Below are 22,798 nucleotides of genomic sequence, written 5' to 3'. Positions count from 1 at the left end.
AACAATACTTCTAAGACAGCATCACCAAGTAAACTTGAACTGAGGACCTGCCAATTTCCAGCTCCACGCTTACTTTGTAGAGACATATTCCCTAATGTAGTGCGTTTACGTGGAAAGATTTTGGTAGCAAGGGGCCATAGGGGTGGCTTCTGTGAGAAGAATCTAGAAGCTGCCCCATGTTTGGTAAGGGCCCCACTGCTGACCAGAGCCGAGCCAATAAGTGATGTTGTTTTGCACCTCTGTGAGAGCATATTTAAAACAGGGAAAAAACAAACAAAACAAACAAACAAAAAAAAAACCAACAACACCAACAAAAAAAACACTCTGTGCCACACAGCAGCTGGGAGAGTGAGAGGAGTGAGGAACAGCCTTGCAGGCGCCAAGGTCAATGAAGAAGGAGGGTGAGAGGTGCTCCAGGCGTCGGAGCAGAAGTCCCCTGCGGCCTGTGGCGAGGACCATGGTGAAGCAGGCTGTCCCCCTGCAGCCCATGGAGTACCACGGTGGAGCAGGGTTCCACGCTGCAGCCCGTGGAGGAGACCACAGTGGAGCAGGTGGACCTGCACTGACGGAGGCTGCGGCCTGTGGAAGACCCCTGCCGGAGCAGATTCTGGGCCAGACCTATAGCCCGTGGAGAGGAGCCCATGCAGGAGCAGGTGACCTGGCAGGAGCTGCTGCCTGTGGGGGATCCAGGTTGGAGCAGTTTGCTCCTGAGGGATGGACCCCGTGGTACAGAGCCATATCTGGAGCAGTTCTTGAAGAGCTGCTGCCTGTGGGCAGCCCACGCTGGATCAGTTCACCGAGGACTGCATCCCGTGGGAGGGACCCCACAGCACAGGGGACGAGAGTGACTGAGAAGGAGCGGCAGAGAAGAAGCGCTATAGGCTGACCATAACCCCCATTCCCCCGTTCCCCTGCGCCGCTCAGGGAGAGGAGGTGGAAGAGGGCGGTTGGGGGGGAAGGTGCTTTTGGTTTCTTTCCTTTGTTTCTCACTTCTCTAGCTTGTTAGTAATAAGCAATAAATCTTACTATCTCCCTATGCTGAGTCTGTTTTGCCCATCACGATAATTACTGTGCGATCTCCTCATCCTTATCTCAACCCTTGAGTCCTTTTCATCGTATTTTCTCCCCGTTCCTCTTTGAAGAGGGGGAGTGAGAGAGCGGTCGTGGTGGAGCTTGGCCGCCCACCCAAGTAAAGCCACCAAAGTCCTTTGTGGCACCCAACGTGGGGCCCGAACCCACGACTTTGAGATTAAGAGTCTCATGCTTGACCAACTGAGCTAGCCAAATGAAAATGAATGTGGTGTCCTTTTACTGATTGAAATAATCTGACACAGGCAGGAACAAGCAGAAGCTCCTTGAAGCTCCCCATGTTGCAAGGAAACCAAACTGGAATGTTGAAGATTAAAAAGTAGGTCAGAATTAATAAATACGTTGTAAAGTAATCCACACTTTAAATACTGTTATAAAGTGGGTGAAATTTCTGCTCTGTTCCAGTAACCAGAGATTCACCCTAGCACTTTTATTATGCTAAAATTCTTGTACAAACAGAAATGGCTAATGCACATTTGCTTCAAAAAAGGAAATGAAAGAAGCTGCAAAATTACATTCCCAATTCTAAAAAAAGAAAACAGCAAAGGTTGGAACAGGTCCAGATGTAGTACAAACAGCCACTTTTACCTGGGGGATATATGCAGAAAAATCATGACCGTGATTAGGTACATTAGAATTCACCAACCCACTCCTTCCTAGGCTGCCTGCCTTCCTCAACTGCAAATAAAAAGGATTTCTTCCGTTATATGCAGAACAATATTTTTTATTTACTATTAACAGACTATTTTTATGGGTTGTATTTTATGACTGAAATCTAGTATATGATTAGCTGCTCCACAGATCTTGCCTTGTGCTGGAAAGGATTATAAATTGTAGCAGTTCTCACTGCTGATTCTGCCTCTGGGTGTTGAAACTGGAGCTATTCCACCTTTGCTTGCAACACCAGGTATGATGCCAAAACATCCTGCTCCTAATGCCAGATATAAAAGAAGCAGAAGCAGTAGAAGGATGGCAGCACACTCGTACTTGGAAGAGCAAAGGCTTTGAAACATAATTATTTCTACACTGCAAAGCACAATCTGATGAGTCTCCACTCCTCTTTCACCTGCTCACATTTACAAATAAAGTCAACATTCAAGGCTTTTTTATACTTAAATACATATTTTCAGCTCACTCAATGGACCTCCCAGGTAGTTCATGTGGATGTTCTGCATAATACTTTAGCCCTTGCTTTTATAACCACTACTGTTTCGAAGGATGCCTATAGCTTGCAAAAACAGTGATGTCATTAGTGAAATTCACAGTAACAGGAGCCAGAGGGGAAAAAAAAAAAAAAAAAAGTCTATTTGTCTGCCTGCTATTGACAGTACATAAGAAGCTTGTGATGCTTTCACAGGCATATATGACTGATAATCCCTAACAAGTAGGAGAGATCCCTCAGACACCACACTCACCAAAACACATTGTCCTCACCAAGACTGAGATCCTTTCTTATTTCCTTTATAACTTTCACCTTTAGATAGGTATACATCTCTATACACATATAAATATAGATAAACATGTGCATATATATAAGCAAATCCAATAGTATTAAGAAGCACAAGAGCACAGAAATTCAATCTTCAGGACACCTAAATTGTTAGACTTACACCTCAAAGTGTTTTGGACTACTTACACCCACCTTCTCAGACAGTACCTTGGCACATAGGGGAAGTTAAGCATGTTCCAAGGACAATTCTTAAAAGGGATATGGACATGACTCATTATTCTGGAGACTAAAATAGGATGGACTGTAGCAGTTAAGTAGTTATTCTTGGGGACAGAGGATAGGTCTCAGAACCATTTAGTTTACTAGTACACAAATCACGTTTGTGCTTCAAGAGGGAGGCCAAGCAATGTGATGGTTAGGGAGAAAACATTTAACCAAATATTTTTCACTTTTCCACGTACTTGGAGTGTGAACCTTTTTCTGTCTCATCCTTCCTACACTGGAGCTCTAGCCAGCTCTCTACTCTTGTAGCCAGGATTTTGAATAGTGTTGAAAAATGTTCAAGGAGGCACCTAGCCCCCATGTCATTGGATATAGCATACTATGCAGCTCTTGAGATTGTGGTTTTTTATTTTTCATATTTACAGTATTATTCCACTGAAATTAATGAAATTATAGGTTAAAAATTATTACATATATATAATTTAAACACCATTAATAGCCTATGCATTTCTATTAACTTTAAGGGTGCTGCAGCATCCGCTACAGTAAGATTCAGTCCCTTGAGGGATAGTTATGCAGAGCTCTTTGTAACCTACATAGAAGTTTAGGTTTCCCAAATCCTGATGCCTGCGTTTCTCAACAGGGAAATGAGCAATCAGGTTTAGGGTTTTGAAAATCTTCCCTGCCTTTTAAAAACATGAGTTTGAGAATTGACAATTATGAGAATAATTATCCTTTTATACATAGACAGGCATCTGAATAAAACAGCCTAAACTACTGCCATAGGGAGAAGATATTAAATAGATCAGACATTGCAGAAGCTATTCAAAAGAGCTTGTGGGTAAAATATTTCGCATGCTAACAAAGCTTGAAGTGAATCTTTAGCAATTTGCAGTATTTGGTTTGTGTTAAAAGTGCCTCTACTGCTTCTGAAAAGACGATGTTGACTAAAATCTTTGATAGAACTTAAGACAATTCATCACTGAAAACATTTGTAAAGAAGTGCATCAGTTACCATTTTCACCATGAAGCCAGTGCTGAGGTTGACTTTTTTTTTTTTTTTTTTTTTTTTTGTCCAGTGCGAAATGGTGGAGGCATTAAGACGGTGTCAAGTGACCCACTGTGGCCATTATACCATGGCAATATGCACAAGAAATCTACATTCTCTGAGCGCGGTCTTGAGCATACCCTTCCCTTAGTTGCTGTTGTCTTGACATGGTGGAGTGTCCTTGCTGCAGAAAGCCCAGTGGGGGCCAAGGACAGAGGCAGCTCTGACATTGCAGGTCGCTGCAGGGTGAAGAGTCGTGCTGAGCTCAGAGACCACGGTTGTCATTCAAGGAATCATTAGCAATGAAAGAGAGGCGCTGAAGCTTGTGTTGTCATCACACTGTAAGGAGGTTGGCTGCAGCCCAAATTAGCTTGCTTAGGGAGTGTGAATCAAAATGACATGTAATCTGAATGTTAATGAAAAATTTCTCATGCTTTAGACTTCAGATTCTATCCAGAAAGCTGTCATCTGGAAGACATTATCTCTGTCCCTTCCTCATGCTCTGTTCTTAGGATATATGTATTTGTAAATATGTATGAACAGTGGAAATATTTATTTTTCTTCCTGAAACCTGCACTGCTTAGATCATGGTTTCCAGAGCGCTGTGTTTTATTCAGAAATGGCCCAGTGTGATTAGGAATTTTTGAATGTGTGCTGTAGCAAATGTAGAAGGAAATCAGTACAGAAAATGCCATGCTTTTGAAGCAAGATAATAACATGTGTTTCATAGGCAAATAAATGTCACAGCACTAAGAGCTGTTATACAGTGTTATACAGTGGTGCTGTTATACAGTGGTGCAGCCCCACTGTCGCAGAGAAGGTTCCTATTTGCACTGCCAGAGGCCTGAACTGTTTAGATGTTATTTGTGATATTCATCCATGTTAAACTGTGTCAGTCAAAATCACAAGTTATTCCACTGAAGAGGATAGAGTTACCCCAATGTGAAACCAGTCATCAGTGATAGAAATTAAAAGGAATGCATGCAGTTTGTGATGATTAACCTGCAGTCATATGTCCCACCACTTGGCAAGGAGGATAAATACTTTAAATTTGTATCAGTTTTCTAACAACTATTAGACACTCGTAGGTCTGCCAAATTCAGATGTCCTCTTCTCATCCTCATGCATGTAAAAGACAGCTGTGCAAGTGAAACTCCTCTCACATGGTGCCCACTGCATACTTCTGTTTCTCATAGCACATTTAAAGGAAATTGTTGTACATCTACTACAAAGCAAGTAACGATCAGTAAGTACAAAAAACTCTTCTTAAAAGAGTCAGTAGAAGATAAATTACTCGCTTGAGAAACCTGAGATCATAAAATGTTGAACACTACTGGTCTAACTTATAATTGAGTCAGTAAACTATTTGAATGCCCTTTCCAAATCAACAGATGGACAGATTCTGGCAAAAAAGAGAATATGAAAGCCTAAACCTAGAAAAAGGAGTCTGCAAATTCAGACAGACATTTCAACACAGGAATGTGAGTGCTATCACTGACAGACAATTAAGCATTTGTAAAAGAATTAGGATAATTTGAGTTTTTCAAACATGATGTTAGTCCAAAAAATTCAGATTTTCATGAATATTAATACTTAAGTTTTGGTGGACTTTGAAGATTCTGTATCTGGGCTTTTTTTCAAGTTACATATTTACCCTTTCAATAAAGTTGGTTGTAGTATTTTTACTTATTTATTTATTTTGCATGTGAAAGTGTAGCACACTTAAGAACAAATGTAAAACAGATTGAAGGCAATCAGGACTATTCCAGTCTGGAAAGGATGCCTGTATCTGCCTAAAGTTGAGTTTCTGATTCAATGTTATGCTTAGTCAGTGTGTACACTGATGTATTTTTAATATTGAACCAAGAACTCGGACTGAGATACAAAAGGAAGACTTAGGTAGCTAAATAAAATTTCAAGCGTGCTAGGTCAATATTTTAGAGCTGTAAAGTCTAAAGTCTTATCCTGAGACACCCACATTTTCATAGGCAAGTAAATTTCCCTGGACTTCCTTGCATATACAGTTGCCTGTCTCCTCCACTTTTGACATGGACAGATGTAATCTGAGCAAAAAAAAATCCTACAGAAACAAGAAGATGTATGTACCACAGGGACATCACCTCATGAACCAAATTTGCAAACCTTTGTGCCTGTAGTGCAATTCCTGAGAACAAAATTGCTTTACTCTGCATTCATTTCTTCTAGCAATAAAACTAGTTTAACCACTTTCCGCACTCCATTATGACATCTGCTCATCCCAGTGCAACTACTTCTGGGAACACTCTATAAACCAGATCAAAGAAATGACCCAAATAAACACTTTGGGGTGCTCTTTTTCAAGCCACATTATTCACTGAAGCACTCTCCAAGACAAACAGTTCCATCCGCATAGCAAAATGTAGAAGTAACTTTTGTTACAACAGTGCAGAAAATACCAGACGTGCATTTGTGGGAAAATTAGTTTATAAAAAGTCTTTAAATATGCTGGTGATATGACCTGAACAAAAGAGCACCATTAACTGGACCAGACCGTAAAAAAAGATCTTTCTACTGAGCACAAACTCACATTACTTCAAGTGTCTCCTCCTTCTCTTCCTTTAAAATGTATTATTAGGGAGAAGTCATCTTTAGTGTTCATGCTTACAATGTATTTCTACTAAGTCAGCATTTTTTTGCCTCTGCTATTGTAGATCAGCAGTTTTGCAATATCTGATCAATGACACCAACTGGAAATACAGTACACTTGAAATTACTTCCAGGACAAACTGCTTTCTTATGGTTTCATACCTGAGAATTTATTTCTTTTTACTGTTAAAATATAGTCATCCTATTACCAAGGCCACATCAGTAGCTAACCCACGAAAACAATTCTAACCTCTGATTCATCTTGTGTGGGGGAAGGGGTGGGGTAATTTCTCTGTCACTAAAGTCAAAAACTGTTGAAAGCCCCATGTAGAGTTCATCTTTTTTTTTTTTTTAAGCTCTTGCGCAATGTCTGGATGTAGTGATATGAAGCTTAGATGTGATGATCAGATAAATTTGAAAGCGTGCCAAATTAAGAAGTAATCTATAAGAAACTGTAACTCAGGCTTGCTTCCACTCACTTAGGTCTAATTACAGACACTTTACTGATGTGAAAGGTGGTCTCATTATAATTTACGTGCTTAGAAGCCGGAAGAAGGTGTAACATAAAAGAGATTGGTTACCTAATTTTCATCTTCCTATAGCTCCTCAGCATGCCATTTAGACTAACCAAGACCTTTTTTACCCATGTGTTAAAAAGAGTGAGTCTTAATACGTGGAAGAAAATCTAATTTATACCACTTTAAAGCAGGATCACTGCATTTAATATAAAGACTATGTACAGAAAACGTTATTGTAAACGTTAAATAATTTGTGATGAATACTAGCAAAATGAACAGCATTGACTGGGATTGTCACAGAATAACTTGCATTTCTTTGTCTAAGAAATCTTCTCCTGAGAAAGAGGTGGCACCCTTTCCACTGCCAGATGGGAAGAAACCCTGGCCTATATTCTACCTAAAAATCACATCCAGAGTTAGTCTGGGAGAATGTTGATTGTTACAAGTCAAAACCTTGTGAGGAGGTATGTCAGTGTTAGAGTGCTGATTGGCTTTTTTTTTTTTTTGGACAACAGATTTAATCAAAGTGTGACTGGAGTGTGATTGGAGAAGAAAAAAGAGATATCTGTTTTTCTCCCTTCTGTAGTCTCTAAGCAAGTCCTGGGAAGTTTTAATAGTCTGCTATTGCTGCTTCTACTTCTGCTGTGGCTGTAATACGACCTCAGCCTTTGAACATTCCTATATTTAGCCATTATTCTGAAACATTGCCAAAACCTACCGAGGAGTGCAAAGTAAAGCAATGATGATATAAAAGCAGGAGCTCCCTAGAGTTTCACAGCATTAAAAAAAAAAAAAAAAAAAAAAAAAAAAAAAACCTCCTTACTTCTTCCTTCCTGTTTCCTTAGCCCTAAGGAGATTTCTTTTAGCAGCAAAACACTGTGCCTATAAGACCTTCAATGAAAAGGCATCAAGAATCATTTATGATGGAAGACATTAGGCAACTTAAAAGCCAGCTCCTGCTTGTGTAATCTACACCCACCTTTGCCAGGTAATACACAGATCCTTGACCTGTGACAGCTGTCAAAGCATCTTAAAATTACAGTGTGATGCAGAAGAACTGTGAATCAATACCAGTGCATTAGCCAGCACAGTGCTGCTGGAAGAGTCCTCTCTCAGCAAAAGCAGATAATATGTGCAGCTGGTTAGATGTGCCTTTGGTTTACTTCTTGAGTAAAGTAGCAAGATGAAGTATAAAAATTTGACTACCCAGGACTATTGCAGGTAATTTTAATTTATGTACAATTTTTTTCCAAATTCACCAAACTTATCACACCTTCTGGAAATTGTGTACTGTGCAGCAATCTCTGCTTCTGTCTGAAAACCACACCTCACACACAAAATGATCAGAAATATGCTTATATATTGTTTTTTCATTGTCTACTTGGAGATAACATGTAAGGGAATGGGGGTCACATATGGTCCAGGATGACCTCATGCTGTGCCACCTCAGCTTTCAAGTTCTGTTAGTCAGAGGCACGAACTGAGAGCTGAAGACCAGTTTACACCAGAAGGATATGATTCAGTTATCCATAATTGCCAGTTTTTATGTCACTGCTGAGATCGTCCTGTTTGCAGAAACTGCTGATGTAGATGAATACCATACAGGCAAATTCTGAATTTGCAGAAAAAAAAAAAAAAAAGTGCAGTTCTTTATTTAGGGGCTCTGTTTTGTCTGCCATTTCTGCATGCAGTTAGCAGTGATAACACTTGGAGCTGAGCAGGCATGTTCAGAAAGAAGATGATGTTTAAACCATGATTTGTTTAAGAGCAGATATATGAAATTTCCTCTAAACTCAGATACCCTGACATTTTAGACCTACTTTTTTTTTTTTTTCAAAGAATTAAACAAGGAAGTATGAAGGGTTCAATGGAAGAGGTTAAACATCCAAACTGTTTGCATGTGCTGTTTTAACTGCTTCCTTCTGAAAAGAAGTAGTTTTAGGCTTTGACAGTTCTGAGGACCTTTTACGTTCCAGTAATCCAATCTCATTTGAAGGCAACACCTTTTAAGTATGAAATATATCCTCTTGATTTAATATTCTGAAGTTAATCAGATCAGCTATTAATTGATTTAAATCAATTTTTGATTGCTAAAATTCAGCCAGGTGTTTTCTTTAGTTAGGGTGGGGGGATTAGTTTTCATTTTGACATTCTAAGGAATTTGACCATTATGTATGACTGAATATGAGTATTTGTGTTCAGATCCAGAATAAATGTCTCATCTGAAAAACAAAAGATCAGGTACTGTCTCTCCAAGTGATATATCCAATTAAGTTTGAAGTGTGCAGCTCACAAATTACTGAGGATGAACTGCAGTCAAAGCTACAGAAGCACTTCATGTTGTAGCTGTTCATATGGCATGAATTCATGGTACAGAGTTGCTCTGTAGAGTTACTTTTCCTGACAAACATCACTTTTCCAAGTCAAATTCCATTCTTTTACTTAGTATGGATATAAAGAGCAAACACTAATCCATCCTTTGCTCAACATATTGAGAATAAATAAGTACAAATGCCTCAAAATTTATTCAACAAATTTAAGTTAGAGTATTTTAATTTCAGTCTAAATAAAAAGTTAAGAAGAAGACTATATGTTTTTTTCACTATCTGTACCTTTTTGACCTCAGTCTTGGAAACACTCAGATTAATTTTGAACATGTCAATAGCCTCACTAAAATACAGAAACCCGTCGAAATGCAAATTTAATTCACTCTCATTCAAACAAACCAAAAAAAAAAAAAAAAGGAAAAAGAAAAAAATGATCATGTCTTGTAAAACAGAGTCATAAAGCAGAATAACTAGAAATGTTAACAGATGAGAGATGAAGGGAACCATTCTAAGGATCTATTCTCCTTGACAAGTAGCATTTATTTAAACAGTCTTATTGCTTCACTCTCCTGATTATTACACAAATATTTTATGCTCTGGTTGTTTTACAAGTGCATTGGCTCTTAGAAGAAGTGTAGTACTTTTGTTAGTGCTCTATGAGACTGCTATAAAAAACAAAACAACAAAAAAACAAAACATACAACAAACCAACAACACCAACAGAAACACCTGGGAGGTTTAAATTTTATATCTGCAGCTCTACTAATTATTCTCTAAGGGATTAATTAGACTAACTTTTTCAGGTTTTCAACAAGTTTATATTCACATTTATACTGACTTAAGAAACAGCTTGCACTGTGATCACAGAAAAAAAATAATATCTGTTTGTTTCTTTAATGCATGAATCTGCTGATAAGGTCTCACAGTAGTTACAGTTAAAATAAATCTACATGCCAACATAATATTTTTAAAGTGACACATTCTCATTTCTACTTGTTTTTGTCCTGAGTTCTCTGAGAAAAGTAATTATTTATAAATAACATAAGAAAGATGAATGTGGTTAGAAGCTGGCCTTGTTTGTAATGTCTTCTGTGTAAGAGAATCTGGTTACTCAATCAGTTTGTAAGGATATCTTACGGTTATCTAATACTTTGTTAGTGTCTTTCCCTGGGAAAAAATTGAAAAATCAGAATGTACTTTTCACATTAACCCAGAACAGGCCTAATTAAAAAATAATCTCCCATCTTTTTTCCCTTGTGGCTGAAGTCCTCAGCCAAATTTCAGAAATAATTTGTTGAGAACAGAGTTTTAGGTCTCTATTGACACTGAAATGTCTAACCCTTGGTCTGATTTTCATACATCTAGGGACAAATTTGGACTCCTAACTTTTAAGTAGTCAAAGTCTATATTTCCAGAGAAGCTTGCTAAAATCGCAATCTTTAAAAAAAAAAATCTTGGGTGCTATACTCATTTGAATCATTTTAGGGATTTGAAAAGGATTTGAATAGGAGAAGGTAATATTAACCAAAAAAAAAAAAAAAAAAGAAAAAAAAAAGATTCTACTATTCAGACACCAAAAGCAAAACTCTGTTGGAAGTGGAAGTGGTCCCTGACTGTGCTAGGTCATAACCTGTGCCCAAAGTTAGTTCCAGCGTGTGATTGTTGGTCTTGGCCAGGACTGTGAATAGGAGCATTCAAACAATTAATAGCATAGAATATCAATTGCAGCACCAGTGAAACATCCTCCAGACCCTAACCAATCATCTTTCTTCACAGTAGATATGAATAAGTTTTTCTGAGAAGGTAAAATGACTCTACTTTTAAGAGGCTTCAAAACTGAGTTTCCAGTCTCAAATCCTCCCTCATTTTCTGTTCTTTACTAGGGTAGTCAGTGTTTGCCATGAGAGAATACTCTGCCAAACTGAGCATGTCAAGGCACCAGCTGACAACCAAACTCCTGCAGCTTTGTTGAGGAAATTCTCAATATTCATGGACTTCTCCGTGATCATCCTGTCTGTCACTTCCACAGCAATCCAGTACTCTAGAAATATTAATCAGTTCATTGGATGCCAATCTGGTGTAGTATTTTCAAAAATATTCAGTTTAATGCTGAAGTAAAATCATGTTCATTCTAAATAAGTGTCAACTGAATTAAAGCAGCTTTGAAATTTCCAATTTTCAAAACAGGTAAAAGTCAATCATAACAGAAGTTTTCTTAATGGTTACCCATACTATAATTTAACTTCAGGATCTTCCTTGTTTCAGCTGATGAACCTGGATATAGCTTTCCAGAATGGACCACAACTTGGATAAAGGAACCCTTTATGAATCTCTCTGGTCATTTGGGATTTCAAAAAACTTGTGCTATAAATGTGACAGTTAAGGGAAATCTTGTATTTTTAGCTCACACATGGCCAGCCCTCCACCATGGAACCTGCAAGTAAGCTTTCTTTTATCTAGTCTTCACTAGACAAAAATTAGATGCCCAGTCTTAGCATTTTTTTCTTCTTTTTTCATATAAAGACTTATGTGCACCCACCAAGACCATTTTATGCACACATAAAATATACCCTGCTATACATCCTGCTTTATAATGATATTTTATATCATATAATAACCCTGAACAGAACTTTAGCATAGAGAATGGCCAATGAGGTTTTCAGAGTGGTCTACCTCTCAAAGGAAGTTGTGTCAAGACCTACATCCTGTCCCTTCTTTGACCAGACAGGTTACATTTGTTTTATTTAACAGTCTTTCTGGCTATTTCAGGTTCTCTCTGGAATTGCTTAACTAAATATAACAGGGGAGATTTTTAAAGGAAACGTATAAGAGTTTTCACAAAAACAGGAAAATTCAGTCCTGCATGGCATGACATTTAACGTATGTCACAAAAATATATTTCTGGGTCACAGTTTCATAATCACTGCACAAACAATTGCTGGAAAAATGATGTAATATATATAGAATGGAATAACTTGAAGCAGAAAGTTTCTTTGATTTTAAGACACTTTCCAAATTTGTTTAAACCGTTGGATTCCTATGTTATATCAGTCAAAAGATCCTTCCTCCTTGATCCAATTAAACCTAATATGGTGAGATGAATGTTATATTAGTCAACAATCCCGTGTTACTGTTATTACTATTAGACTCTTTATGACACTATCAATAGCAGCACAATCTTTCTCTAAAGATTGCAGTATTTGCAACAGTTTACTTTTTTTTTTTTTTCTTTTTTTTCTTTTTTTCCTGGAGCAATTGAGGCCTATATAAAACTTTCAAGTTAGTAATGGTGAGGTTTGGGTCATAAGTAAACAGTCACACATCTAATTTTGTGATAGAATAGTCCCACATAACAGCAGCATCAAATACAAAGAAAAGATGTGGAGAAGGACTTGGCAAAAGTTTTGAAATGCAGAGTCCTAAGTGCATAGTTTGGAAACTAGGAAAGAGAAGACAATGGTCAATGTTTGTCTAACATGCTGATAGGAGAAATATCCAAAGCACCTGTAGGAGCTGGAAAAATGTTGAGAACTGTAATCCTAAGCCATGTAACCATGACAAAAATTGTACACCATGTATCCATTAAAAAGAATTTATTACTATGATGAACATTTTGCTTCTTGTAAATGAAACCGAACTCTTGTGTTTCTGGATCTAGTGAAAGAAGACAGAACTGTGTGGTTTTCTTCTGTCCATGGACCAGAATATTTTCATTTCACTTAATTTCAATGGAAAATAATTCAAACCGTGTGAGGTGAATACACTCTTGCCTTTGCCGCTTTTGCACTTTAAGAAAGCCTTCTCACTTTTCAGGATATTGCAAGGAGGACCTCCCGCACACATACTCCAAGAAAATGATGGAAATGACAATTATATTTTGTTAACAAACAAATGTTAAGACATAAGGTAAAATTATGCCTGAGTGCACGGAATTTATTTTTCCAATAAAGATCAAGTAATAAAAAAGATGAAAGACTTATTAGTTGTTCTCAGTGGGAAAGTGATTTGTACTTTTTTATTATACAGTACAGATTGCTCTTCAGTAACGTGTAGAGCAAAGTACTTGAACAGAACATAAGTGTCATGTGAATCAAAATCTAAATAGTCTGTAGTCAGTCGGGGGTGTATATAATAATTTTCTAGTTCCTTTTTTTTTTTTTGAAAGCAAATATCAAATCAAAATAAGGGCTACATTAATTTGAACTGGACTGGGGCCTCAATAGGGAGCCAGGGGAGAGGAATAAGCTATTGAAGCTGCTCAAGTCAGCAAGCACACCTCTTGATAGTTGGGGTTTTAAATTGCTTCCTTCATCCTCACCTCAGTGGTGCTTACAGTATTGAGAACAATGGCTTCATCTCTGGTCTGATTAATTTTCATGGTACTTACAAATTTGATTCCATTATAAATTGCCTTGCTAAAGTACTGTCTCCAGTTAAGACAAATATCTGTGCATAAACATGCATAAATTCACCAGCACTGACTAGCACTAGAATGTTTTATTAAAACACGTAGATTTAATCTGCAGGTTCCTAAAGTGGCATATGAAAATAGTTTGGACGCTAGCAAATAGGAGCAATGTAAGTCTGCCACAGTAACATGATAGTCCTGTTTCAGCCTCTTGGAATTCAAATTAGTGTTTACTAGTTTCTTTATGTCCCGTTTTGTTCTAAGCATTCAGAATTCAAGTCAACTCATTTAGCTATTAATGATAAAGGCTGAAGCTAAATGTGCTTGATGGACTGAGAACACTCTAAACATAAGAGGAATTTCAAAAATAAGACTTTAATATAGAAAATAACCTCTTTTTAGGCATCATTTTCACCTCTTACTCAAATGTAAGGAAAAAGCTAAATACAAACTATTGAGTCAAAAAATGCCTACCTCAGATTAAAAGCAAATTGCATCAGGAAGAACTTATTCCCCAAGCACTTTAAAATATAAAATTACTGAAGTTTTAAATACAGGTCACTGTGAGGACAGTAGAAATAATGACATTATATATTTCAGGAGTAACATTTGTCTTCTCTCAGACACATATGCCATCCTTTTCATTCATTTATTCAATTCATCCACAGCTGGGAAATTAAAGAGACTTTAAAATTTGATTTCTTGGAATCTTTTTTTTTTTTTTTTGGCCCTCAAATCTTTGCAGCTGATAGTTTCAATATTTTATTGCAAACCTCCCTGCCTTCCAGAGCAGTTTCTTTTTCTTCTTGCATTACATAAACATTCCCTTAAGTACCACAGAGTGTGTTTCAATAGCTGAAACTTAGGAAAAGTGTACCATGAAGAACATTCAGAAAGTTGCTTATCACAAGGAAGCTTTTTCAGAAAGAGAGAAATTCCTAATATTTTAGAGATTCCCTAGAAAGGAAGAAGGAAGGAAGGAAGGAAGGAAGGAAGGAAGGAAGGAAGGAAGGAAGGAAGGAAGGAAGGAAGGAACAAGGGAAGGAAGGAAGGAAGGAAGGAAAAATAAAAAATAAAAATAAAACAGAGAAGGAAGGCTTTTCTCTAAATATCCCAGCATACTATATTCATGTTCAGTATCAAAATGTTAGCTTTTGTGGCAAATAAACAGAAATGTTAGACCATGCTAACTGTCTAACTGTTAGGATTGATAAAGAAATATTTGTATTAAAAAATAATACTTCTGAAATGAAAATGAGTGATTTGGAATTAAAGGTTGCATTTTGGGGAGGTGTTTTTAAGAATCCCTCAGGTCTCTAGACTGAGACTGGTAGATTCCTATCTCTCCTGACAGGCACTTCAAAGTACGAAATAAAATGCTTTACAGATTGTACTTTAAAGAGTAATCAGAATAAATTTGTAGCTGGAGGTGGAATGGAAAATGACATTACTATTTTTAAATTTTTACAACTATCAATAAACAATATCAAAATTTGATACATTTAAATTGTACTACTGAATTTGTTCCTAGAACAAGTGAAAACATCTCAAAGTTTTACCAGAGACATTATTGGTATGGATTTAATAGACTTAAGTCTATTAGTAACATGATGTTTGAAGTACACTCAAGACTGGGAAAAAAGCTAGAACACTGTACCACTGGATTTTATTCACAGGCATGTAAGTACATACTCATTTAGGGGAGAATACAACTCATTCAGACTTTTTATTTTTTATTTTTCCCTTCAATAAAGAATAAGACTCAAGATTTAGAAAAGATAATATGAAAACCCAAGGAATAAGAGAAAAGGATCAGTGTGTTTTCCTGGTCAGATCATCTGAGTTTCAATGAGTCAGAAATTCATTCTATCAACTGAACAAGTGTCTCAAGTCAGCAAATCAATGACATCAAGTTGTCTTATTATGTTGGATGCACCTGAGTTCAAGCAAAAGTTTCTGGTTTTAGAGTGTAATTTCTCACAAAATGGGATAATTCAGAAATGCTGATGTTTGCCATAAGTGAACATCTGAAAGAACTTTACCAGGCAAGAGGGTGACTATAATTTTAAAGATGTTGACTACACCATACATAATGTTTTTAATTCTAGCATTGTTTTCAAAGATGAAAAAAAAAAAAATACAAATAAACAAACAAAAAAAAAACAGTAATTTATATTCTGTCATACAATTAATCTGAATATTCATTTTATGTTCACTCTCATAAGATACATAACTACAACAATGTATTCTTATGAAGCAGGTTAAGAGAAGGACCACCAATATCCTTAAAAAAATAGCCTAACTTTAATTTTGAGGAGGACTCAAACATTTCTGATTAGTTAAACCTTGACTAACTGTTACTGCACAGACAATGGTCTCCCTAGGAAAAACTGCAGTATCCAATACTTCCTCGAGTCATATTAAGAGGAAAAAAAATAAATTAAAAAAAAAAAAAGAAATAAAGAAAGAAACCTGGTACTATCCAACACAAATTTTTGCCCAATATATTAAGGTTGAGAAGTAACTTAGATTATCTTCAAAAGGTTCAAACCTAAGCTAACTCTGTTGAATCCTTTTCTTGCTCCTGTAAAATCTAAATCTTTTTCCTCATTTCTGAATACAGTGACATACTTTCCTAATGTGAGATCCTTCTGCTTTCTGCTCCTTGTTTAAGTTCTTATAAAGTCAACAAGCACCTGGTTTCCAGCATAGTAATGAAAAAGCCAACGTGACCTAGGGTTATCTGCTAGTGTACTCCATTTGCATGATGACTCTTTTGACCTCCATTAAGACACCATGGTTTTTAACATCTTAATGTATAGGAGATAATTCTTGAAGTGTTTATTTAAACCACAGAAACAATGAAACTTTTGAATTAAAAGTTTAGATTTAAATACAAATTCAGAAAGCATTAAAAATCCACAAATACTTTTTCCTCTATTAAAATAATAATCTTGTCACAGAGACTAACTGGAGGAAAAGAATGAGGTATTTGTTAGAACTATCTGACCTGTGATTTGTTTTCCTTCAAATCTAATTCAAAACTGAATACTTTCGGCCTCCTTCCAAGAAAAAGTGTTTTGCCCACTGTGAGGTTTAATTATTTGTGGCTTGCATAGTGTTTTGAAGATGAGAAATGTTGTGCACAACCTAAGTTCTCTCTATTCTTTCTCACTCACTCCCTGGCTAAACTAAACTGGCTAAAACATTATGCTTCACTTATTTATTTATTTATTTATTTGTTTGTTCCCCTATAGTTATACATGCTAAATGCAAGGCAAAGTAGTTCTGTGTTTTTGTATGGAGGAAAGGTCCTATTTCACAGGTTTATGTTCCTTTGCTGACTTGTCTTTGCCATCAGCAGTGGAAACACCAGGCTTTTCCGCTGAGCGCCAAGAAAGCGAATATGATCTGAATCATTTGTTACTGATAATACTGAACACAGTTTAAATCACAGCCCTGTATTGGACACAGTCAGTCCCAATCTGAAAAGCTTGCAATCTAAATGAACAAAATAATTTGTGAGACCACTGAATCTTAGAACGGCTTGGGTTGGAAAGGACCTTATTTTTAATCTGCAACTGAACATTTCAATCAGAAAACAAAAAAAGTGAGGTTATACTGAACATAGGAAATCTGATTTTGGGATGCGTCAGTAAGAATATGAATGTACACACCCCCAAAGTTCATCAGCTCTTAACTTTTTCAGTTAAAAGCCATGTTAAGGCACCACACTTCAGGAAATATGTGAATGTTTCCTCTAGTGGAACACTCCACTAGTGTGGAGTAAGAAAGAAGGAAAAGATCAAAAAAAGTACTGAAATCATAACCCACAGGAAAATAATGATGGATATAGATTTATTTAATCTAGGAAAGAAGTGTGAGTTTGTGGTGGGTTGACCTTGGCTAGCTTCCAATCACCCACCAAGAGCAAAACAGACTCTGCCTGGGGAAGATCGAATTAGTTTATTGCCAGTTAAAAACAGGTAGTGAGAAACAAATGCAAAACTGAAACCATCTTCCCGCTGCCTCTTCTTCTTCCCAGACTCGACTTCACTCATGATTCCCCTATCTCCTCCCTGCCCAGTTAGCACAGGGAGATGGGTGTTGAAATCAATTCATAAAGCTTCACTTCGGCCATTCCTTCCTCACACCTTTCTGTCTGGGATCCCTCCCATGGGCTACAGTCCTCCACAAACTGCTCCAACATGGGTCCTTCCCTTGGGCTGCAAGGTATATCCAGCTGCTGTGGTGTGGGGTCCTCCATAGTCTGCAGTGTGGATATCTGCACTGATGTCATCCTTCACGGACTGCAGGTGGACAACCTGTTTCACCATTGTCTTCTCCATGTGTCACATGGGAATCTCTGCTAGGGCACCTAGAGCATCTCCTGCCCTCCTTCTTCACTGATCTTGGGGCCTCCAGGGTTGTTTCTCTCACATTTTTCTCACTCCTCTCCATCACTGTTGCTGCACAGCATTTTTTACTTTTCTTAAGTATGTTATCACAGAAGCACCACCAGCATCACTCATTGGCTCAGCTGTGTCCTGTGCTGGTTCTGGTTTAGAGCCAGCTGGAACTGGCTTTGCCCAGTTCTATAAGGGCAGCTCCTGGATTCTCATCACAAAGTTCACCTCTGCAGCTCCTCCCCTCCCATCCTCCCCACCCCCCACTGCTAAAATCTTGCCATATAAAGTCAATACAGAGGAGAAATTCTTAATTATTCAACTCCATTAAATAACTCCATTAAATATATATAATGGAAGTTACTAAAAAGATAAACAACACTTGAGAATGCATAGAGGCTGTGGAATCATTAGGGATGATGCTTGTCCCATTCCTATTTTACTGTTTTTCTCACTTGTCCTTGTCATACTGAAGAACATACTCTTTAAGACAGAATACTGGCTAAATGGTCTGGTCTGAAATAGAGCAGCTCCTCTTGTATCCTTATATTTATAATTTTATAAAAGCAAAATGACTTTTTGTTAGCTTTGTCTTAAATGTGACAAATAGAATTCAGCAATATATTCTCATTAGACCATTAAAATATGGGGATTGAAGACACTATTTTCTATATCAGACTGAAGACTTTTCAAAAACATACAAATGGTTGTAGAAGGAATTGTTATTCAACTGGGACATCCAATAGCACTCATTAAGGTAGTGATACCAGACCTCAAGATAAATGCACTAACCAAGGATTGGTCCATGTTCAGGGATAAATTGAAGTCTTCCCTGTTTCAGAAATTCCATCCTTACTGGTAACATCTTGCTGAAATGACCTGTAAATTTAGACTGTTTGGTCAGAAATGTCACAGTAGTTCTTATACATGTCCATAAGTTTCTTCAAGCTGAAATTTTTAAGCAGTGGAGTTTTTCAAATGTCAGTGGAGAAGACTAAGAAGATAATGAAAACAGCTTGGATTGAGGATAACATCTGTGCCTTCTTTATTCATGGTCTTAAAATAAAACACATGCTTAAAACATTCCTGATGAGTGTCCAAAGTAAACAGTGTTAAAAAAAAATCAACCACTTCCCTGAGTAAGAAAAAATCATTGTAATGAACAATCGAAGAATGTTTGGAAGAACAGAGGTAACTGAACATGAGACATAACTGGACTATGATTATGTACATTTTGTCACAGGCTAAATACTGAAATTTAACTTAAGCGGAAACTTTACAGTAACCAGTAGGGACACTTGAGAAAAATAAAGAAAAATGGTAAATGATTCAACAGACAGGTTTTCCATGTATTTCTTAGAGATTTTTCCAAAATGTAAAAATACTGTGTACCTTCCAGACTTGTTGGATAGGAAAGTTAAAAACAGCCTTCCTTTCTACCTTTCCCAAATTACAGAATTACTGAAGAAGAGCAGTCCAAATCTCTGTATTCTGCTATATTTGGTAATAAATGGCCCTGGTATCCAACCTTTTAGTGCTGCTTAGCATTTCCTTACCACTTCTGTAAAGTAAGTGGTCCGTATAGTTATGTTCAGAGATACACAGCAAGTAAGCAGAATGCACAATTGGAATTAGGTGAAAACAAAAGCATTTAGAAAACAGTTAGCTTGGTTGTTTTACTGGAAAAGTAAAGTAGACATGGCAAATATTTATTTTAACAGCAAAACCCAGGATTATTTATTGATTATTTAATGGTTTTAAAAAGGCAAGCAGAACCCCAGTGCACTAGATTCAAAGATCCTTCTACCTTTGCTCTTAGAATGTCTGTTTAAAGTCCATGCTGTTGGCAGATAGGTAGCAAATGCGAAACACCAGAGCCTTAAATTCAGTCAAATTTCCACATTTACATACAACACTCCCTGAAAGAAATTGAAAGCGGAGATACACCCACTATCGCAACTTCAAGCTTTACTTATTATGATTCCAGGAACACTGCTGGAAGCCTTAAATCATGTTAAAGTTGGTCTCTAAATGGGATTTTCAAACTTCAGAAGAAATGCATAAGCAGGGTAATGCTCTTTCTTCTTATCTTGCATCACCAGTGCTTACACTAATTTCAACAAAATAATCTCTAAAAGGCACAGATTTTGCAAATTAGCAACACAGTACCCATTGGAATCCATCCTTCAGATCATCTGTAAGCTTTGTGTTAAGAAGAGGGAAAAAAAGGAGTATAAAGCAACAATGTAAAAGTTAAATCTCTGCCTGCAGCACACTGAGTGATGTGAGTATTGATACCAGATTCTGGTTTTCATGAAAAGCTTAAAGGAAGTTCTTTATAAAGTGGATCAGCTAGGCTGAAACTGAATAACATAATGGGTTTTTACTGCACTCTTTGCTCCTGTTGCCATACTCTTGACTAATTTTTCTTAGTATTTATAAGACTTTCTCAGGAGTCTTTTTCTTCAGAGTTGTGAATTTGGGGTTTTCTTCACTTTTCTTCCTCCCCCTTTGTAAATTACTGTTGTCATGCCATGGGACCACAATTGTTTATTGTGAAAGTCACTAACGAACAAATGACCCTGCCACCTGGAGCTCTTACAGCCTCGTGTTAAACTCCAGCTATACAAAAAAAAAATTCTTCCCAGACTATTGATTCACTGGCAGTGTTTGATTGTACCCTGGAGGCAGGTGACAGCTAGGCAACTGGGTTCTTACTGTTTTACACTTCCTATTACACAAACCAAATAAATCTTCTACAAATTAATTCACTTTTTTTTTCTTTTTTTTTTTTTTTTCCCTCTCTTCCCTGCTATGTCACAGTCCAGTACTGAACAATCGGTATATTTTCACTTTCTGGGAAATTGAATAAAAATTTTTCATGATCTGTATAAAGTCAAATTTCTAGAGCCTCAATTTTGCTTTAAGATAGTGGCAGCATCCGTTGTGCTCTACAGATTTTAGAAGATACTGGGTCCAAAGCAAGACTGCTTTAATGACTATCACAGTCTTCTTATGTTAGCCTGATTATCTCGTTTTGAAAACATTTCCCTTAACTAGAAATATGGAGAACATCTACTGTGTCAGATCTCTAGTCCTGCAACCACAAATGTAGAAGGCTGGTGTCAGGGGTGATTAAAATGAGATTGTAATGATCAAGCTCACCTAGAATATAACTGTCTTGATGAAAAGTTGCAAGATTTCTTAAAATAGTCTTCCCAACTTGACCAAAATTACATTGACCAGCCAACTTCCTCAGGATGAAAAGTAACCCCAAACACAGAGCTAATAACCACAGAAAGAAGAAAAGTGAAGGATTCCACAAAGTCTGTACTCATGTACTGAGGGGTGTTAACACAGAACATGAAGTTTTTTTATTTCATTTGAAAAATCTCACCCAATTTATAGTGCACAGTGTCCTTTACTCCCTAATATAGACCATAGTGTGCATCACTGTTGTCTTAAGACCACAGTCATCTTAAGAAAAAAGCTGTGGGAAACAGGAAGCAGTGATCCCAAAGGGTAAGACTAAGCACAGAAGCAATCAAACCAGAAAGCTTTGGACATTCATGACAGGATGTCTTTAAAGTCTTGTCTTCTGTTTGTCTATTTTCTCCATTTCTTTCTCCATTGTCTTAGCCTCAGTTTCACTTTGTACCTAGCCCTGAGATTTTCTTGTCATTGCCCTCTCTCACACCTGTTCTGTTCCCTTGTCTTTCTATGTAGGTCTTCCTAATTCCCCACCTTAAAATGACTGCATATTTAATGTAAAGGAGTATTATTTTTTTTCCTATGTTAAAGCCTTTTTTTCATCTTTTATCTGTCACCTTTGTTTCTATGGCTTAGTATCATCTATGTCTCTTATTGCTCTCTCTCCATGTGACCAGTCAAATCTGATGATCAAACACATGGAATGGCTTCTCTATAAGGATCCATTGTGTGAGTTAGGACTCCTCAATATGTATAATAGTTTAAGGAGGCTATAAAAGAAGTCTTAAAAATTGTGACTGATGGCCATTTGAGTGGGTAGGGTCTGACTGGTCACAGGCTATTTGAAAACAAGGTGCCACCAAATGAAGCCAACAAGTTGTCTTTCCAAAAACTGGTAGTAGATCCTTACCCTACCAAGAAGCCCACGAAGTATACTCTGGGAAAAACAATGAGTACAATACCTCTTCTGCTTCTAGTCTGTTGGAGACAGAGAGTGGACCTGGTGATAGCCAAAATAGCTCTTCCTGTGTTTAGACAAGGTTGGCCAAAGCTGGATCTTATTTTCAGTACAAAAAACTTCCCAGTAATAATCCCTCCTGCCCTGTTCAGCTACTCAGAGCACAAGTGGAACAGCTAATAAAATAAAATTAAATTAAACTAAGATTGTTATTTAATTGTTATTTAATTTTTTGTAAAAAAAAAAAAAAGAGTTCAGTCGGAAAATTTTGTGGAGTCCTACACAGTGGAGTATGGCTAAATGAATGAATTAGGTAACCAAAAGGTATTTAGCAGCACTGAAGAGAACATACTTTCATTGTATCTTTTACAATTATATCTATGTAAGTCATTTTCCCATATTACTCTGACAGCAGGAGCATTAGAATTTGTCACTGCTTTTGAATTTGAGGTTATTTGGACTGACTAGGACATTTAGTATATGATAACAATATATGACCTTCTGTCATCTGTTCTCTCTTAATATTATGTATATATT

The sequence above is a fragment of the Anser cygnoides genome, chromosome 3, assembly GCF_040182565.1.
Source record: "Anser cygnoides isolate HZ-2024a breed goose chromosome 3, Taihu_goose_T2T_genome, whole genome shotgun sequence".
NCBI classification, from domain to species: Eukaryota; Metazoa; Chordata; class Aves; order Anseriformes; family Anatidae; genus Anser; species Anser cygnoides.
This window is presented reverse-complemented; position numbering follows the sequence as displayed.